Source organism: Haemaphysalis longicornis, unplaced genomic scaffold (assembly GCF_048455015.1).
Source record: "Haemaphysalis longicornis isolate Haplotype H1 unplaced genomic scaffold, Haemaphysalis longicornis Haplotype H1 scaffold_7, whole genome shotgun sequence".
NCBI classification, from domain to species: Eukaryota; Metazoa; Arthropoda; class Arachnida; order Ixodida; family Ixodidae; genus Haemaphysalis; species Haemaphysalis longicornis.
In genome coordinates this window covers 53,545,677-53,563,948 of record NW_027526422.1, presented here as the reverse complement: position 1 = coordinate 53,563,948, position 18,272 = coordinate 53,545,677, and the positions used below count along the sequence as shown (strand labels likewise).

Below are 18,272 nucleotides of genomic sequence, written 5' to 3'. Positions count from 1 at the left end.
ATTTTTTTATTTCGCGTAGCCTTCGGAAAGCACACGCCATGAGACTCCAGCTCGTATTGAGAAGGTTCTCAAGCTGATAGAGCCGATGCAACAGTGTCATGGTGTTGTCATTATATGGCCAATTATTACAGCCTGAAGCCCCAACTAAACACATGCTAGACAATAACGTGTACAAATTTTTTTTGTGTACGTGATCTGAGCCAAAGGCCCGTCAACAGTGGCCATTTTTAACAGATCTTTGCAGCTTCACGCCTAAGGTCACCCAGAAATGTTGGGACTATTGGAATGATTTTGATCGGTTGTGTGAACTTAAGGAAGAGTGAAATAGCAAACGTATGCTGCAATTTTGTCAAGAAAAATATTTGCCAACCATAATGGTGCGTCATTTTTAATTGATTGATTGATTGATTGATTGATTGATTGATTGATTGATTGATTGATTGATTGATTGATTGATTGATTGATTGATTGATTGATTGATTGATTGTGAGGTTTTACGCGCTGACGTTACACAGGCGATGAGGCGCGCCGTATTGGAGGGCTCCGGATTAATTTTGGCAACCTCAACCTGGGGATCTTTAACGTGTGCCGAAATCTCGATCACATAGGCGTTTCCGCTTTTCGCCAAAACGAGTGGTGCGGTTCGTAGACCCCGCACCTAAAGAAATTGTGTGGTCTCCGGGGCATCAGGGTCTGAGAGGTAACGAGGCTGCGCACGCAGATGCCCGAGCGCTTACCCACCGGACACCTCACGCATGATCTCCCGGCTCGGAGATCAGCAAACCACTTCTGTGGTTTAGAGAAATCGTAAAACATTACTGCGATAACCTCCGGCTTTACCCAGCCCCTGCAAAGGGCCTGAGCAAGGTCGATGAGCGAATACTGCGGCTCCTGCAGACGAACACATTTATGTGCCCTGCAGTAACAAAGCATTTCGACCCTAAAGATGGGCGGTGTGTGCACTGTGGGGAGGTGTGCAACACCTTTCACATGGTGTGGGCATGCCAGAGCATTTCTGCGTTATCCTCCAACCCTTCCCTTACCATAGGGGCATGGGAGGCAGCCCTGCTCAATTTCTCGGGGCTGGAGTCTCACAGGGCTCTAGCTCAACGGGCGAGAGCGGCGGCCTTGACCAATGGGGTCCCGGAATAGGGACTGCACCTCTGTAGAGGGTCACAGGCCCTAACTCTCTTTTATTCTTATCATAAAATAAAGCTGCACTCCTCCTCATCCTCCATAAGGAAAGCGTACGCCACGGGTGTGTCATTTTTCTAGGATTCGAAACAACGAAATAAAAGCAGCTTGAGCGAATACATGTTCTTCTCTTTTGCTCTATTTCAATATTGCACCGTGGCCAAGAACAGCGCAAGTTTTTTGCAATAATTAACGTTTATTTAAGTGAACTTGTGACCCAATCAACTTGATGTAAAGCACAAACGACTACGAAACAGTCAATGAAAAGGGCGCGCTCAGTCGAATTGAATGCCACAGTGTCTGCTCTGCATGCGTTTTCCTCGGAGCACTCTTCTTCCCAGAGCCATCCAATTAAACAGAGAACATGGTCGATTAAATAAGAACAGTCCAGGTTAGGGACGTCAGGGTGACATCCCTTTCACATCAAACAAGATGGCCCGGAGTAGTATACGACGGAAGAAGTAAACTGACGCTCCGCTTGAAACGCTGGATGAGATACCTAGGTGCGGCCGCGTGCTGGGTATCTTATCATTACACATAAACAAAACACAACTTAAGATCCTTAATGCGATATTGGTCGTGTGGTTTAAATCAAGAACATCGCCTTCTGGAAAAACTAAAAGGAGTAAAGAGTGACGTAGAAACAGAATGGTGATTTATGCTGGCAAATACGCTTAGCCTAGCTGCGCCAGATGGTTGCAAAAGAACATAATAAAAGGAGAAGATAAAGAGGAAAAAGCATATTTGTGGCCCACCAGTTTGTGTCTACCCAGTTGCAAGCCGCGCCTAGCCCGTCAGCAGAACCTTACATCCTCTGAATCTTTAATCACGTCATCTCCCGATTTTTAGCTGAAGTTTTATCGTTCTACATTATGAGAAGGCCTACTTAATTAGCCCAGGCTACAAGGTATAGCATCTCCCCACACGAATAATTAGGCCATATGTGTTTTCCATAGCGGCAACAAAAACATTTTCTTAGAGCTCCACGTAACGTGAGGGGAGGTCCTGGGTATACACCTGCGAGGCATTTATCAGGCGCTGATGTTTTAACGCTTGCATGTCTTATGTCGCAAAGTTTGACCGCCCAGAAAAGATTTACAAGCTTCCGGCATCCGTACCGCCTCGGCTCCAGAGTACCAATCCCGTATGCTTTAATACTTAGCTTCCCCGAACTTTCTTGACCGAACCATTCTGAGCACCGAGATAAGAGGCTTAGGAAAATATTAAGGGCATTTGCTTTTCTTCCAAGCTCCAGCCCTTTTAGTCCACGAAGCCATCGAGAACTTCCATCGTGCCACCGCTTGCACACCCGCATACACCACTAAGTTCCTCTTTTAAAGCTGGGAACAGGGCCGGAAAGCTTCTTCTTGTCTATGCTTGCAAAAGTTCTTGGGTCTTCTTTGTAAATGCTAAATGCTTACAGAACGTCGTTGACAAGCGCATCCACTACTTAGATTAGGGGATCACCAAGTACCTCAGCAAAAAAAAAAAAAAAAAAAAAGAACGGGCCATCTCCACCAACGTGAAACCTGGGGAGGCGCGAAGCATGCAGTGTATACGTGTATTCAAAGATTGTAAGTCCCTCTCGTGCCCCACAGCGCGTGCTGATTGTGCGCCGGAGAAGCGCAGGCGGATCTGTGAAATCGCGCGCTTTCTGAGGCGGTGGCGCCCTCTCTTGCGTTGAACCGGATTTAAGCAATTTGCATGCCCCATCTTCCCCAGTTTGGGGTAGTGGTGGGGTCAACGCGAGCGCAGCGCAATGCCCGCGCCTCGCCTGGGGGCTCGCCCTCGGAGATCAACGAGGCCCCGGCACCAGGTAAGTGTGCCTCTAATCGCTTCGACCGACCACCCGACCCGATCACGCCTAGCGTCGAGAGCCGGTGGGTACTTCAGTGTAGCACAAACTATAACCCGTCTACAAACAGCTTCTGCTTGTGCTTCACGATTGCCGAAGCGGGCAGGGAGCGTTCAACAAATCTTTCACTCATGTTAGTTTATTTCGGACCGGTTTTATCCATTGTACCCTTTTCTTTTAGTACGCGTTACGTTCTAGAGTGAGACTTTGGAAAACGAGTGTCCCAGTGTTTTAGTACTGTGATTACAGGAGACGACTACAGGAGGCGCCGACCGCCCGAACCCCTAAGGTTCTTCGCCCCTAAAATTACTGCTCCACCGCCCTCAGATAATTTAGAAACTTGCTAAACATAAAGCTGTCCCGTGTTCGGGTTGTTTCAGCGCTCGAATGACGTCATTCCAGCGATGTCGCGGCTATAGGTCGGTTTCCTTTCAGTTGCGGGATAAACGCATTCGGTAACTACTTCCAAGACAACTGCCACAATAGCAATATCTGCTGCGACTAACAAATCACACAATGGCGCTTTGTGCTGGCGGTAAACATATAGCTTCCGCGGCGCTTCCAGGGACGAAGTAAAAAATGAAACTGTCTAGCGGAAGTGTTACAATGTCCCTTTAAATATAAATGCGCCGCCTCCTGGTGCGCGCTCACCGGGTGGAATATGTCGCTTATTGTTATCTGCTTATTTTGAGCCTGATGCTTCTATGTTGCTAAGATATTATGCTCTTCAAAAGAAATCTAAATAAATGATTCCACGCCAGAGCTAAAAACTTTTTTTTACGAAGCCTATCTACGTAAACACTGGGGAATGTGGTGTTTGGTGTAAGAAACGCTATCAAGTGAGAGTCTTTTACTGTCATCCGCCTCATATCTTCGTTGTTGTTTCGAAATCAATAAACAGTGCCCCAAAAATTTGAAATAATAATCTACTTTCACGAAGCAAAATGCACACACGAAGGAGTAATCCTCCTGTCGGCGCGGCAATCAGGTCGGAAACTCAGTAAGCACAAAGTTTTACCACACGCGAACCAAACCTGCCCGGGAAATTTAAAGCTGAGAGGAACCAGGCACAGGAAATTGTGAATAAAAAATTGTGTCGTGCAACGAATGTACAAATTGCTTCGCTTAATTATTGCTTCTGGCTCGACATCGCGGCTGACCCCGCGGTTTCTGCTGGCTTTGCGTATAAATACCCAGGCAAAGCTTAGAACAGTAATGGGGCTATGTATCAGTCAGCCCATCTACCCGACCGCCAAGGGTCAAAAACTCTCCAAACCCAAAGCACTCGCAGTATGGCATAGGCTAGCGAGAACATCACCGTTTTTTTCTTTATGCTTCACTCATACTATTCTTTTTATTCTTTGGTGGGCATGGTTTTTCTATTTCTTTCTTAGATGTTCATATCAAATAGATGTTCATGGAAATTGGCATTTTTAGAGGTTATACAAGGTGCGACGGTGCCAGAGAAACGAATTTATGAAGAAAATTTAATCAGACAGGCGAGAAACACGAATAAGCAAAGGCCAGCAGTTCAAGGAGAGCCGGGTTTGCGCGGGAAATCGTCCCTATGGAAAGGGGTTGTTGCAAAAACGCAGGAACTTTTTTTTTTATATCGAAGAGAAAAACAAATATGCCGCTTGTTGTCGTTCTTGTTGCTTCTGTGGGGGAAATAATCAGAAAATAGTATGGTTAGGTAGGCTGCTGCTAAACCCATCGTCATGATCTTCTTCCAGCCTCATCTTTCAAGGGGAAAAAGGTATTTACATTGAGTGTCATTTTTAGGACAACAGAGATGGTGTATTTTTCTTGTTAATTTTGCAACGAGCATTCGAAAACATTATGACACACATATCTGCATTTTCGCTATAATAAAGAGCCTCTCTTTCTCTCACTCTCCGTCCTTTTCTCACGCCATTCTCAACCGGATCTTTGCCATTCGAGTTTCCTGGTGAACCACCTTATGGCATGTTAGTTGCAATCGGTCTGCGTAGTCTGGCGGTGTCGATTATGTGACAGGCATATGGAGCCACCTAGATAAAAGCCGTATTTCTGAGAAATGGTGGCGTTTGTACATAATGGGTATTATTCTCTCGACCAACCACCTGATTTGTTCCCTCTTTTTAACGCTCGTGTGTGCTTGCCCGAAATTTGGTGTATTTTTGCTTGCACCTATATTTGTGCGTTCTCTTGTTTGCTTGACCATGCAGTCTCCTCGCACTGTCGTTATATTGGAGCATGTTCTCCAATACAATAAAGAAAGAAAAGTGCATGCACGACATTATTTCACCCTTTGTCCCAAATTTTTGTTTCTGATTCCTCCGTCGGGTTGCATGTCTTCCCTTTCTCGAAGTCCATTCTCTAGAGAGGTTGCCATTGCTTTACCCTGATGGCCCCCCGGTTGTCAGTTAGCATTATATGACCGGCCAACCTTCCTCTTTATTTTAGCCAGGATTGTAATTTTCGTGATCAATTTACATCGAAAATATATTAAATCGCGATTTATGAATGAATATGTTTTCATATCTTGCGCCCTTTTGCCGCTATCACGATGCGATGGCGTCAACCTCTGCCTGCAACAATGAAGCATAGATCTTGCCCAGCGAAGTCACTGCCTCAGCCACATTTCCTATTCTTCTTTTTAATTGGTTGGTTACAGTAGGGCAGGCACCTCATTAATTACACCAGACCTAAAAAATGCACTTCTTACATTTCATTACTCTCTCACATATGGCTCAGCCAGAATCTCTTGTTTTTTAACAGCGAAGCTCTCGTTACTCGCCGTAAGTTCGGTGTTGCGCGGACAAATAAGAATAAAATGCCTAGCGCTCGTGAGTGCGTGCCTCGTGGATACCGCCGAGCGTCCCCATCACGTGCAGTTTCTTTAGCAAAAAAAAACTGGCAAAAACCCCGAGGAGCGAGAAAATGCCAAGCGCTCGTGAGCGTGTCCCTCGCGGCGATCGCGCAGTGGCTTTAGCAGATTGGTTGGTTGGTTGGTAAAGTAGTAGTAGTAGTAGTAGTAGTAAAGTCCTTTATTGGGATGGGACGGCCGGTTGGCCAGAGGGGAAATCATTTATTGAACACAAAGGGAAGGGGTAGAAAGGTGTGGTTAGCCTCCTAAGTCGGGGAGGCCTCTTGTTCGGGCTGCCTCCACGGCTCGCTGCACTAGTGTGACTTGGCGCTTCAGTGCGGAGCTGGTCAGCTTGGACTCCCACTGCTAAGGGGAAAGGCAGGGGGCGGGGTGTTGGGGGCAGAAGACGAGGTGGTAGGTGTTGAGAGGGATGTGGCAATGTGGGCAGTCCGGTGGAAAGAGGGAAGGTGAAATGTGGGATAGGATGATGTGGTTGTAGTAGGTTTTTGTCTGTAGTCGGCGGAGGATGTAGGCTTGTTGTGCGGTGAGGGAAGGGTAGAAGGGGCGGGTATCGTCTTCGGGAGTTGGTGTAGTTGGAGAGGATTGAATTGTACGTGGGTTCGAGAGCGGTCAGGGCTGGTGGGACGGGGAGTGAAGAAGTTGCTTGGTCGAGGCGCAGCGAGGAAAGTCCCCGGGCAATGAGTGTCCGGGCTGCGGCGAGGGCCCGTTCCGTGCCAGACCGGAGTGGCCAGGGGCCAGACGATTGTGAGGTCGATGTATTCAAGGAGGCGTTGTAGGTGGAGAATGCCTGCTGGCAGGGCGAAGCCGGCTTGGAAGAGGCGGCAGTCTTGCTGTGAATCGTTGATGGGGGTCAGGAGGTAAGGTTCGTGGTGGTGGGTCAGGGCAGCGCGGGCGATGGCGATGGACCTGGCGGTGGGCGTGGGGCTGTGGCGGTAGGAGGACTGAGCGATGTCGGTATAGCGGATGTTGGGATCCGTGCCGTAGCGTTTGTCGAGGAGTCGCACGCGGAAGTCGCGGCGGCCTCGGTTGTAGAAGGGGTGCATGTGGGAGGGAAGTGGATGGTACGTGGACGTGGACGCGGACGGGAGGGACGTGGATGCATTGACGAATGCTTTAGCAAATATAAAAACTCCAGCGTTCACCGTCATCGAGGCAACTCTTGCTCGAAAGAAGAAATACACGCCATAGCGTACGCCCCCGTTCGTCCGTCCTCGTGCCTTCGTGTGCATACGTTCGATACCGTAAAAGAGCCCTCGCGCGCGGCATCGTCTAAAAGTCACCCTGCTTGGGAGACATCACCGAGGCCGCTGCATTCTCTAGAAGACATCATGAATAATTGGAGATGTGGCTACGAGTATGCCACTCCTTCCTGAGACGGCTTGCAGATCCTGCCACCGCTGCCTCGAGTCGATGACAAAGAGCTGGTGGAAGTCTTCAATGCTGAGGATGACTTTGCATCCACCCCTTGCCGCGAAGACGATGACCTTTTTTAATGCTTACGAAGACAATTACTAGAACCGCAACTATACAACTAAGCAATGATACTAAAACTTAACTATGCTCACCTACAAGAGCTTCGCCATTCAAGTCATGTGCGTGGGAGCACGCTTCCCTGATTTTTTTACAGGGTCTCAGATTTTTGTTGTGCGGGGGTAATTTTGAACCACGCAGTCATGAAACTATGTTAACTTAGCCCTTAATATTCTTGTGGAGCCACTCATGAGATTGTTTTCACAGCTCTATCCCCTGAGTGCAAGAAATGAGCTGATTCCTATCTATTTTATTCCTTCAAAACTCTGTGGACGCTGTCCATGACACAGGCTTTTAACCCGCCGCGGTGGCTCAGTGGCTAAGGCGTTGCGCTACTGAGCACGAGGTCGCGGGTTCGATTGCCGGCCGCGGCGGCCGCTTTTCTGATGGAGGCGAAAAGCAAAAGCACCCGTGTGTACGAGATTTCGGCGCACGATAAAGATCCCCACGGGGTCAAAATTAATCCGGAGCCCTCCACTACTGCGCGCCTCATCGCCTGCGTTGCGTCGGCGCGTTAAACCCTACAATAAATGAATCAATCGACACAGGCTTGAAGGGACAGTGGCGTGATTTGTAAACATTGTGGGATTAATTGCGCAAATTGTAGTCGGGAGACCGTAAGACATGTTTCGACCCCTCTCGGTGCGTTTACGCGACTCTATATAGTGGAAAAAGTAATGCGAAAGTGCTGTCCTCCTCTCTGCATCCTCCTTGCCGATTTTCTATGATGCTTCGTATGACGCCTAATCGGAATGGCTTAGCTTGACTGCGCTACTGCACCGCTCGCCGACTCTCCTAAGGAGTCAGTCGGCAAACTGCCGGCGGGTCACCGCAATTCGCTCAGTTAAAACTAGGTGAGGACAGGACTTGTGCCTTGCAGAAAGTGCCGTTAGTTTGTTGGTTTGCAGACTGTATTAAGCTTAGTAAAGTGTATGAAGTTAAGGTATTGACTGGCAGAAAGTGCCATTAGTTTGTTAGTTTGCAGACTGTACGAAGCTTAGTAAAGTGTATGAAGTCAAGGTAGCTCCACACAAGCCCGCATGCGATGCTTCGCTGACTGGAACGCTAGAAGAAACTAAACTCAATTAAAGGCGGGAAAAGAGTAAGCGAAGTTAATATAGGTACTACAGAACTAAAATCAACCGAAAATTTTATTGTAAAGCGTAGAACCAAGGTGCGGGAAGCACTTGCGATCGCTTGTCTGCCTAAGGAATGCAGCCGCTATAGATAAGATGTTTGCGCGAATTTGGGGGACGCTTACTGCACAAGCGTTATTCAAGAAATAGTCATATAAGCCGCTGGGAAGGCGGGAACTGAAAAAGATACAAACATCTATAGGATTAACAATTTATATTTTACTCCCGGTCGGCGCTGCGGCTATGGCCGAGTAGTCTAAAGCACTGGGCGCATTGTTTCGCAATTCGCGAGTTCAAATCACCGATAGCAGATTGGGTTTTGTTGGTCTTGATTTTTTTGTACGTGGGTAATGTTTCCTATACTGAATTCACCATTTTGCGCTGCCACCTTCATTGCTCCACGAGCAAGTTGGCAGAATGCGTGCGGACTGACACTGACGTGCTGGCGAGTTGGCGTGATGTTGACATAGACAGAATGCTTGCAGGCCAGTGCCGAATCAGCTGACTCTCGGCTAGTGCGAACACGCTTCTTACTATACAGGTACGAGCCAGGCAAGCTCCAAAGGTGGGGGCAAATTACCTTGCACTTGAGCGTCTCCGACGACGCTGAGGGCGTTCAGGCACTGCGCACGCCTCGGCCAGTGATTGTTACGAGTCCAACCCGTACTGGTAGGCTTATCTGACGCATTTTACAGCCGACATGACAAAAGCGCGACATGCCGATTACTGAGATGTGAGAATGCCCAGCCAACGATAACGTCAGATGCCAAGCATGTTGTTTCACAGAACCGAAACCGAAACTGGTTTGAACACTAATCTCCGACATCGTCCAATCACTGTACACCTTGTATTAATGTCAATGCCTTTAGCTCGGCGGCCGCCGCAGACCACGCACGGCAGTTTTTCTTCTTTCAGGCTTTAAAATATAAATATCGCCTTACCGACCGGATAAATGGTGAAAACTGTGTTTAAGCTTGTGTACTATTACGAGCCATATGAAAGGGAACACAGGCACACGGAGAAAACACCCTCACACCCAGCAATGAGTGATACGCAGCAGCCGCCGTCGGAAACAAAGTGGAAAGGGGGACGCTGTTCTAACAACTGTTCCCATTCCCGCCGTGCGTCTTATCGGCTGTCGGACGGTACCATCTTATCAGCGAAATGACCTAACCGACCTAACCTGCTGAATTGTAGAAATGCCAGCGTGGTGGGAGTGCCAACAGTTAGTGGAAGAGCGCCCTCCTTTCCCCCTTTGTTTTTCACAGCGCCATCCTCGTATCGCTCCAAAGCTGTTTCGAGGCTGCTTGCCACGCGTTCTTGTGTTCCCTTTCATGTTGCTCATAATAGTGCGCAATGCAAACACAAATAGAAGTTTGTCAAATTAACTTCGGTGTCCCTTTAAGTAAATTCTCCTAATCGTGATTAATCTTTCATCAGAAGCGCGGTAGCTTCCCCGAGGGCTTCCTTTCTTTCCTTTGTTTTTCTCCCCTGACACTAAACAATACAAGAATGGGATGCTGGGATTGCATTGCTTTCTTCAGTTCCGAAAACTCGGAAAGTCAACGGATACAATATATATTTCGCGGTGGGCCTACGACAAAACATTAAACGCCGGCCTGTCTGCCACCGGTCCACCGTAGTATTAGCTTCAACTCAACTGTTTCGAATAAATCTCAGCTGTGAAGATGCGGAGTTTCCTAAAGGAGTGCAAGCAAGGCACGAATTCAATGATATCGGGCCTTTAAGGATGCAATAAATGAAATTAATCCGAATGAACGAAGTCATGTCCCTGATCATGACAATAGAAGTAGTCCCATAGCACCCCCTCCCCTCATCCCCTTATCGTCTCAGCACTTACTTGAAGGGACATGAAGTCAAAATGCAAGTCGCTCTAGATCAGGGGTCTCAAACATGTGGCCAGCTGACATTTTGGTTACTGCCCGACCGTCTCATGAGTGTCCTTGTTCATTTATTTTGATTTTTTTTGTGAATTTTTTTATGACTTTCTGGTTTTGTTTTACGACATGGCAACCCAGTGCTGTCGCCATGTGTTGAAGCATCACCGTGGAACGAATATTTTATATTTCAGAATCTGCGTTCAGATTTTATTCATCCTGGAGATTGGTGTGGATATATTTTTTGCATCCTGACGCACAAATTCTATTCAGAAATGGCCCAGCATGTTTACAACATGTGGGAGATGGCTTGTTTCTTGCAAATGGCAGCGTTAGCTGGCAATTTGCTGACATCCCATCCCTCCTTCGTTTCAGCCTCTTCGCTGTCCCTGCCCTTGCGAGACGAAATTTCGTGACTGCGGCCCGCTCACTGATCTTAGCTTGAAACCCCTGCTCTAGATCGATAGATTAGCTCACCGCGAACACGAATATGCAACTCTTAACCCCTTTCTACATGGTACAAACTTTCCTCCGAATTGGCAGCTGCGGCGGCGCTCGTGCGGCAAAACGACCTAATTTCGTAGCTTCAGGCTCGTCGGGCTCGAGTCGCCGGGTGCGCGGAATTGCTCGCTCAAAATTTTGTTCCCAGACTTTCGCCCTGTGGAGCCAAAGCCAGTACTTGAAGTTGTCTTGTACAAAAGCATTCCCACCATCTCTCTCCGTCTTCGGCCTCCGCTTACACATTCGCACCTTCTAGTCTGCGGTGTTCCTGACACGCAAATCTAGGGAGACCTGACGGCCCCACAGATTTTTATAAATTTTGATTCGTATTTTTTTCAAAACAAACTTACACTTACTGAGCTCACTTTAAAAACTATTTCCTGTAACACCCAAATACACAGGTAGCAACAGTTGACCGCCTTGCTACTAACGTCATTAATGAACGAGAGTTAGTTCCAAGCCTGAGACCATTTGCTCTACTTTGCAGTTAGGGCCATTTGTTCAAGGACCATTTTTTTTCCTACTTTGGAGTTGAGATCGTTTGTTCGGGAACTTTTTTGTTCCGAGACCGGGAATTGGGGTGTTGGGGCATGAGTAGGCTAAGTGGGATGTACTGAGGCGAGTTTCACAATGCGGACACTTATGAGGGAAGACAGATGGGTAGATATGAAATAGGATTGCGTGGCGTCTTCGGTGTATTTCTTGGTTAGTTGTCTAACCCGCGCCTCGCGCCGTCATTTATTGTAGGTGGGATGCATGTGTTCAGGCACTGGGGAAATTTCGAGTTTCTTGACAATAGGCGGAGGGATATCATTAGAGGTCGGTTCTGGTCTGCCGATTTCTTTGAGCACCCACGTCCCTGTGTTGGAGTGAGTGTTCAGCCCGTTCTACATGGTGCGAATTTCGCCTGCGATTTCGCAGCTGCGGCACTGCTCGTGCGGCAAAACGATCTATTTTCTCCGCTGCGACAAATTGCCCAATACCAAGCGGCGTTCACGGGAGAGGTTCGACTGTTCCAGACAGTTGTGAGTGTGCCACAGCAACGGGAATAGTTCGTTTTGCCGCACGAACCACGCCGCAGCTGCGAAATCGCAGTCGAAATTCGCACCATGTAGAACGAGGTTTACGTGTAGCTTTTTTTTAAAATCAAGGCAGAAAATAGTGAAAATGGGAAGGCAGGTGCCGCAGCCACTGGCTACACCGTACCACTTGCACCGGAAGTTCTTAAATCGTCCAGCGTGCCCAACGTCTTTCCTGGCTGCCGCTGGATGACGCTACTCGTCCGCACTTTGCGCGGCGGTACCGCTTTTCGAGGAAGCGTGCGGGTTACGCGCGAGTGGTTCGTTCGACGCCAGCATTCTAGGGCCGCAAAAGGACAGTATAGTTTCCTTCATCAAAGCGTCAATACTGATCACTGGTCCCATGAAGGAACATTTTGTTTAGTGGTCCGGAGCTGCAAAGGACGCCGGAGTTAGGGAAAGCATGACTGGTTTCACGGAAACTGATCGTACCCCTTGGTACGTGGTAGTATCCTATTTGGTTGCTTCTACACTGCTGTACATCACTGCTGCCTCGGTTGCTTCCGCTTTACCTGACACAAACAGCGACTGCAGCCGCTGTTTGCGTCGCGTTTGACCAGCGTTTTATTAGCGATTTCTAAGCAATTAGGGCATCTTTCGGGCAATGAATCAACGATAAAATGGCTATGGGAAGGTCAGAGTTCCGTTTGAAGCCAACTTGCTGGTTGCCTTCAGTGTCCCTTTAAACCCACGAGCGTGAGGTAACGTAACCGGTCTACAAACGCAATGACCGCGTTTTTAACTGAACCAGTATGCATGGACAGAGTTGGATGCGCCACCAGAATGGTAGTCTTTCCAGCTTATGTGGGGAACATATCCAAGTCTTTGGAGCGTAGTTCGCGAGGCATGCATTTGTTTGCACAATCTGTGCTATATCTACAGAGGCAGCACATGCTAGAGGCATCGAAAGCGCTTCGGGAATACGCCACAGGTAGTCAACAAGTTCACTGTAACGTGAATGTATTAGGTTCGCAACACCCGTGCCCGTTTACTACCGTCTGTATTTGTGTTTGCATTTGTTAAGAGGTATTGCGGTGTGTATACTCACTTTGCTTTTATCGATTCGCCCCAAATTCGACAAGAACCCAACAGAAGATTACGCTCGGTGATATCAGTCAAGAAGACCCTTACCGTATCAGCTTGACCTATTAACCGTTAAAACAATCTCTAACTTTGACGTGGAAACAATGAATAGAAAGAACTCCAGCCTCGCGGTCCAGCAATCCGCGAACGGATGCTATACAAAAACATATAGCCTATAACCAAGAAATGTCGGAATCTTCGACCGTTTTTCTTCCTCGAGTTTCAGTTGTTAGTTAGAGCAGCTATTGCGAAAGGTTGAGCTGAAAGCGCAGTTTTCGCGTACCTCCGGCCTTTGTTGTGGTTGAGCCACTTTTAGTTCCCTTTTTGTCCCCTACGACACACGGCGTGGCTGTGCTGGTCGGCCGTGGGAGAAAAGGTTGCACGAGGAAAGTTCTGACTAAGAGGGGTCGATATTCAAGCCTCGGGATAACCGCCACCCACGTTTATGACGGTTCCACCAGCCACGCTCGCGCTGCGAGGCAGTTTGCTGTGGCCGCGGTTATAAACCACGATGGACGAGGCAGTATAAGGTTCATTAGAGTAGCGCCTCGGGCATAAAACGGGCGAGACGCAAAAGCGGTAAATGGAATCGGGACAGCGACGCTAGTTACGAGGGGCACCTTGTGCTTTGTTGGCTTAAAAAGTCTAAACAAAAATTTGAAAAGTGGAGTGGTGGGGTTGCTAACCTGTTAGTGTCTAAGTAGGCGTGTACAGACCACACCTTCTAAACAAACATCACTGCTAAGTATTGGTTCACTTGAAACAAAAGAAAAGCGACAACTGTGGAGGCTGCATAAGCAGACCGTTATCTTTACGACATAAATTGGCCCTGAAGCTTTCTGCGCGGACTCTACAGAGCACGCAGTGTACCGGACAGCACAGTTTAAGTGACCGTTTCTCTCAAATATTCGGATAATACGACTATTTTTCCCGGGACCATTACGTATTCCAGCGAAAATTTCTACTTTATTTTTCTCCCAGGCTGTAACGCTGGGAAAGGTACCAAGCGCTCGCGGTCTATGGCGGTCACAGGCTAAATTTTGCAAGCGTCAGCGGACGGCCTCTGAACAGACGTGTTTACAAAGGCAATGGGGGCGACAATCTGTTGTGCACACTACCAAGTTATCCTTTAAAAACGACATGTTTATTAACAGCAAAAAGTACAGGCTACAAGGGGCACTGTTGTTGTTGTCATTCTTTTGCGTATACATCATCTTCTTTACTTCTCTATTCTGGTTTTATCTTCTTTATCGTCTTCAAAAAATGAAAGTTAATATACAAGATACCACCACGAAAACATAAGGTTTGTGTGGCAAAAAGCGGTATAAGTATGTTTGGAGCTCCCATCAGATCTCGAAACCTGTGCGATTTTTTTTTACATTAAAATGGTATCTGTCGGTCGACCTTACGTGTCTGCTGCACTCTCCACTGACAGCGCTCTGCCGCGACACTCAGTAATCGTTTCGGCAGATAAAACACGTTGTGTGTTAAGGACGCCTGAGGGCACCTTTCGAGTAAACTTGAAGAGACAGGTAAAATGGTTTGTTTGCTCCACTGAGCAAATCCTTTGGCCGTCTTTGTAGGAGGAACGGACTAAAAGGTTTTATCGATTAGAGTCAGGCCGGGGAGTCAGCAGAAGTTTAGCTCAGACAGACGCATTGTGCTTACCATGTGCGGAATTAACCTTCGTTGGTGAAATCCCGCGGACAAATCCAGTCTGTCTGTCTGTCTGTCTGTCTGTCTGTCTGTCTGTCTGTCTGTCTGTCTGTCTGTCTGTCTGTCTGTCTGTCTGTCTGTCTGTCTGTCTGTCTGTCTGTCTGTCTGTCTGTCTGTCTGTCTGTCTGTCTGTCTGTCTGTCTGTCTGTCTGTCTGTCTGTCTGTCTGTCTGTCTGTCTGTCTGTCTGTCTGTCTGTCTGTCTGTCTGTCTGTCTGTCTGTCTGTCTGTCTGTCTGTCTGTCTGTCTGTCTGTCTGTCTGTCTGTCTGTCTGTCTGTCTGTCTGTCTGTCTGTCTGTCTGTCTGTCTGTCTGTCTGTCTGTCTGTCTGTCTGTCTGTCTGTCTGTCTGTCTGTCTGTCTGTCTGTCTGTCTGTCTGTCTGTCTGTCTGTCTGTCTGTCTGTCTGTCTGTCTGTCTGTCTGTCTGTCTGTCTGTCTGTCTGTCTGTCTGTCTGTCTGTCTGTCTGTCTGTCTGTCTGTCTGTCTGTCTGTCTGTCTGTCTGTCTGTCTGTCACACATACCATTCCACTTCCAAAAAATAATAAAAACCGCCAGTTGTCGTTCGTATGAGCAGGTCATCCTGTCAATAAAGAGCGAAAATAAACCGCCTAAGGTGACTGAGTAAGCCAGCAAGCAGCAAAGCGATCAAGCAAACCGGAATTCCTGTCATAGTAGGTGCGGGAAGCTTTTATTCTTTTTTGGACGCTAACGCTCATGGGTGTGTTATCTTCCAGAAGTTGTAGTGAGGTGCCATTGTTTTTATCTGATCACCACTAGGAAGTTTGTTTTATTCAAGAAATCTGTGGCCAAATCGCCTATGCCCACGTGCGCGGACAAAAATTTAAAACCACCATGTTGCAGACTGGTAAACAAAGGTTTTAGAGGATCCCTAAGCCTATTCCTGTGGGGGGCGGCAAGACTTTTATTTTATTTTATTTTTATTTTTTTTAGGTTCGTCGACGAGCGAGAGAGAGAGAGAATGCTTTATTTCTATTGAAAGGGAGGAAGAAACGGGGGTGGCGGTGTAGGCTAAGAGCCGCCTCGTTCCAGTCAGCTTCTGGTGGCCTTCATGATAAAGCCTGCCAGGCTCCTCTGCTCCTCCAACGTGGTTGCAGTAGTTAGCCACTCTCTAGTGTGGTGCGCCATAATTGACTTGGTGTTTGGGCAGACCCACAGGATGTGGGTTTAATTCTGTGGCACCTTCCAGAGGGCACAGTTTGGGAGGGGTGTGTGTTTATGGTTTCTGTACAGGTGAAGTAGAGCTGGTGTGGGAAGCGTGTTTGTCTGTGCTTGTCGAAGGGTAACCTGTCCCTGCCGGGTCAGTCTGCGGTGAGGTTACGTCAGAAGTCTCCCGTCGGGTAAATAGGTCTTGAGTGTGAGGGTAGGAGGACTAGGGTTCTGGACTTGGTCACTGATGTCGGGCGCCCGGAGAAGGGTTTCGCGGGCGAGCAGATCAGCTCCTTCATTCCACGACATACCAGTGCGCCCAGGGATCCAGTGCAGCTTAACTGGTCCTTTGATGGCAGAAAAATGAGATAACGCGCTCGGATGGCTAGTGTTTTGACCCAAAAGTATGCATGCTTTTTTCGAATAGGTGTAAATATTGGTGATTCTACTAGGGTCGGATTGGTGAGCTACTGCGAGGGCTGTGGCGAGAATTTCTGCCTCCTCTCTTGTGTGGAAGCTGCGTAGATCAGTGTTCGATTCTCCTTTGGTGGTCACATAGGCAATCGCACACACGTTCGCTCTCTTGGCCGCGTTGACGAGTCTTCTGCCTATGTCGTCGCCAAGCCCACAAAGGAGTAACGTAATCACTGAGTGCAAGACGAAAGCCCGTTCCGGTTGTAGATACTACGTAGGTAGTCACGTTTTGGGTTTTATTTCTCATGCATTTCTGTGGAGCCCATCGTGGACAGTAGGGGCTTTCTGATGCATGCACTTTACTTTTTGTTGTATTTCTGATGTTCGCACTGTGAACCGTCGCAGCGATTGCTAAATGAACGCGCGCCCAGTTTTTCTGCGGCAGTTGTTGAGCTTTTGTGGGGGTATTGTAGGGCGTCAGTCGGGTGAGCGCTTTTGCCGACTCAGCCACGACGCGCTGTAGCGTTTAACAAGATTCGCTTGGGATATGATGCGCGGTGAAACAGAAGGCCTCAGGATAAATATGACCATTTGTGGACCATTAACGTCAGCCGATATATCGGCAAACGCGCAGTTAAGGCACTACAAAATACCGTTTTTTCCTAACGTATAACAGGTACGGTGGTTGGGAGGAAATGCTCAAGCGTGACAGACAGCACTGATGTACATAACTAGGATGGAAGCAAGCCAGGTTATGCGACGGTAATGGCGGGAATGATGAATGGACGAGTACGAGCTGTATAGTTGCTGCCATGTCGTGCCAAAGAGTGAGTAGAAAAGCGGGGCATGGTCGAGTGAAAAATGACGATTGCCAGGCGATGCAAGAAAAAATTGCCCCCCAATTCACCATGGTAATGGGGTTGGACAGTGAACCCAAGCGAGCACACTGCACAGAACGCCATCGGCAGGTGCGCAATTTAAATTAGTACAAGAAACAAAACACGATTATTTGTAATTTGCCGCTTAATATATACTTCTAAGCTAACTAGCCTAATGAACCTTAGAAGGACTAAATCTTCGTCCTAGCAGGCACAGGTGATGTTGCCCGTTCCACAAGGCATTGTAAAGCCGTAAGAATCGCTTAGTAGCGGCGGGTTCTTGTTATTTGTATTAAAATTGCAATTGATCGCTAATACTTACCGTGGTAATCCGAATTCCTCCTCCACTCGATCCCACAGTCGAGGAGATCCTTGAAAGCCATTTCGCATATAATTTTCGCGTTACGGTATCCTCCTCTCTGTCGAGACGAGGAAACACATGGAGTGGAGTACAGGCTCAGAATATGATGACAGAAATCTTTCCCTGGTTTTGTGTTCAGTCGAGCACTCAACATCACATAACTTCTTTTCCGTATAGTACCCGTATAGTACCCGTATAGTACTCAGTGGCTAAGGTGTTGCGCTGCTGAGCACGAGGTCGCGGGTTCGATTCCCGGCCGCGGCGGCCGCTTTTCTGATGGAGGTGAAAAGCAAAAACGCCCGTGTATACGAGATTTCGGCGGACGATAAAGATCCCCAGGTGGTCAAAATTAATCCGGAGCCCTCCACTACGGCGCGCCTCATCGCCTGCGTTGCGTCGGCGCGTTAAACCCCACAATCAATCAAATCAATTTTCCGTATAGTTCCGACAAACACGATTTATAGCAGTTTTCTATCGCCATAATCTCGTGAGCGCCCTTGTATTGACGGAAGGCAGGAATAGCCGACTATCTGTAACAACACGGTGGACTGATTATGGCGAGGAAACGAAACTCGTGTTAATGATAGAGTCCTC

The 18,272-nt window shown here is 48.0% G+C and overlaps 1 non-coding gene across 1 annotated transcript; it reads right to left on the bottom strand.

The window, feature by feature from the left end:
- Positions 1–2,852: 2,852 nt before the first annotated feature.
- LOC144147431 (U1 spliceosomal RNA) lies at positions 2,853–3,018 on the bottom strand. Its single transcript, XR_013317929.1, has one exon. It is a non-coding gene; the product is annotated as a U1 spliceosomal RNA (small nuclear RNA).
- Positions 3,019–18,272: the final 15,254 nt, after the last annotated feature.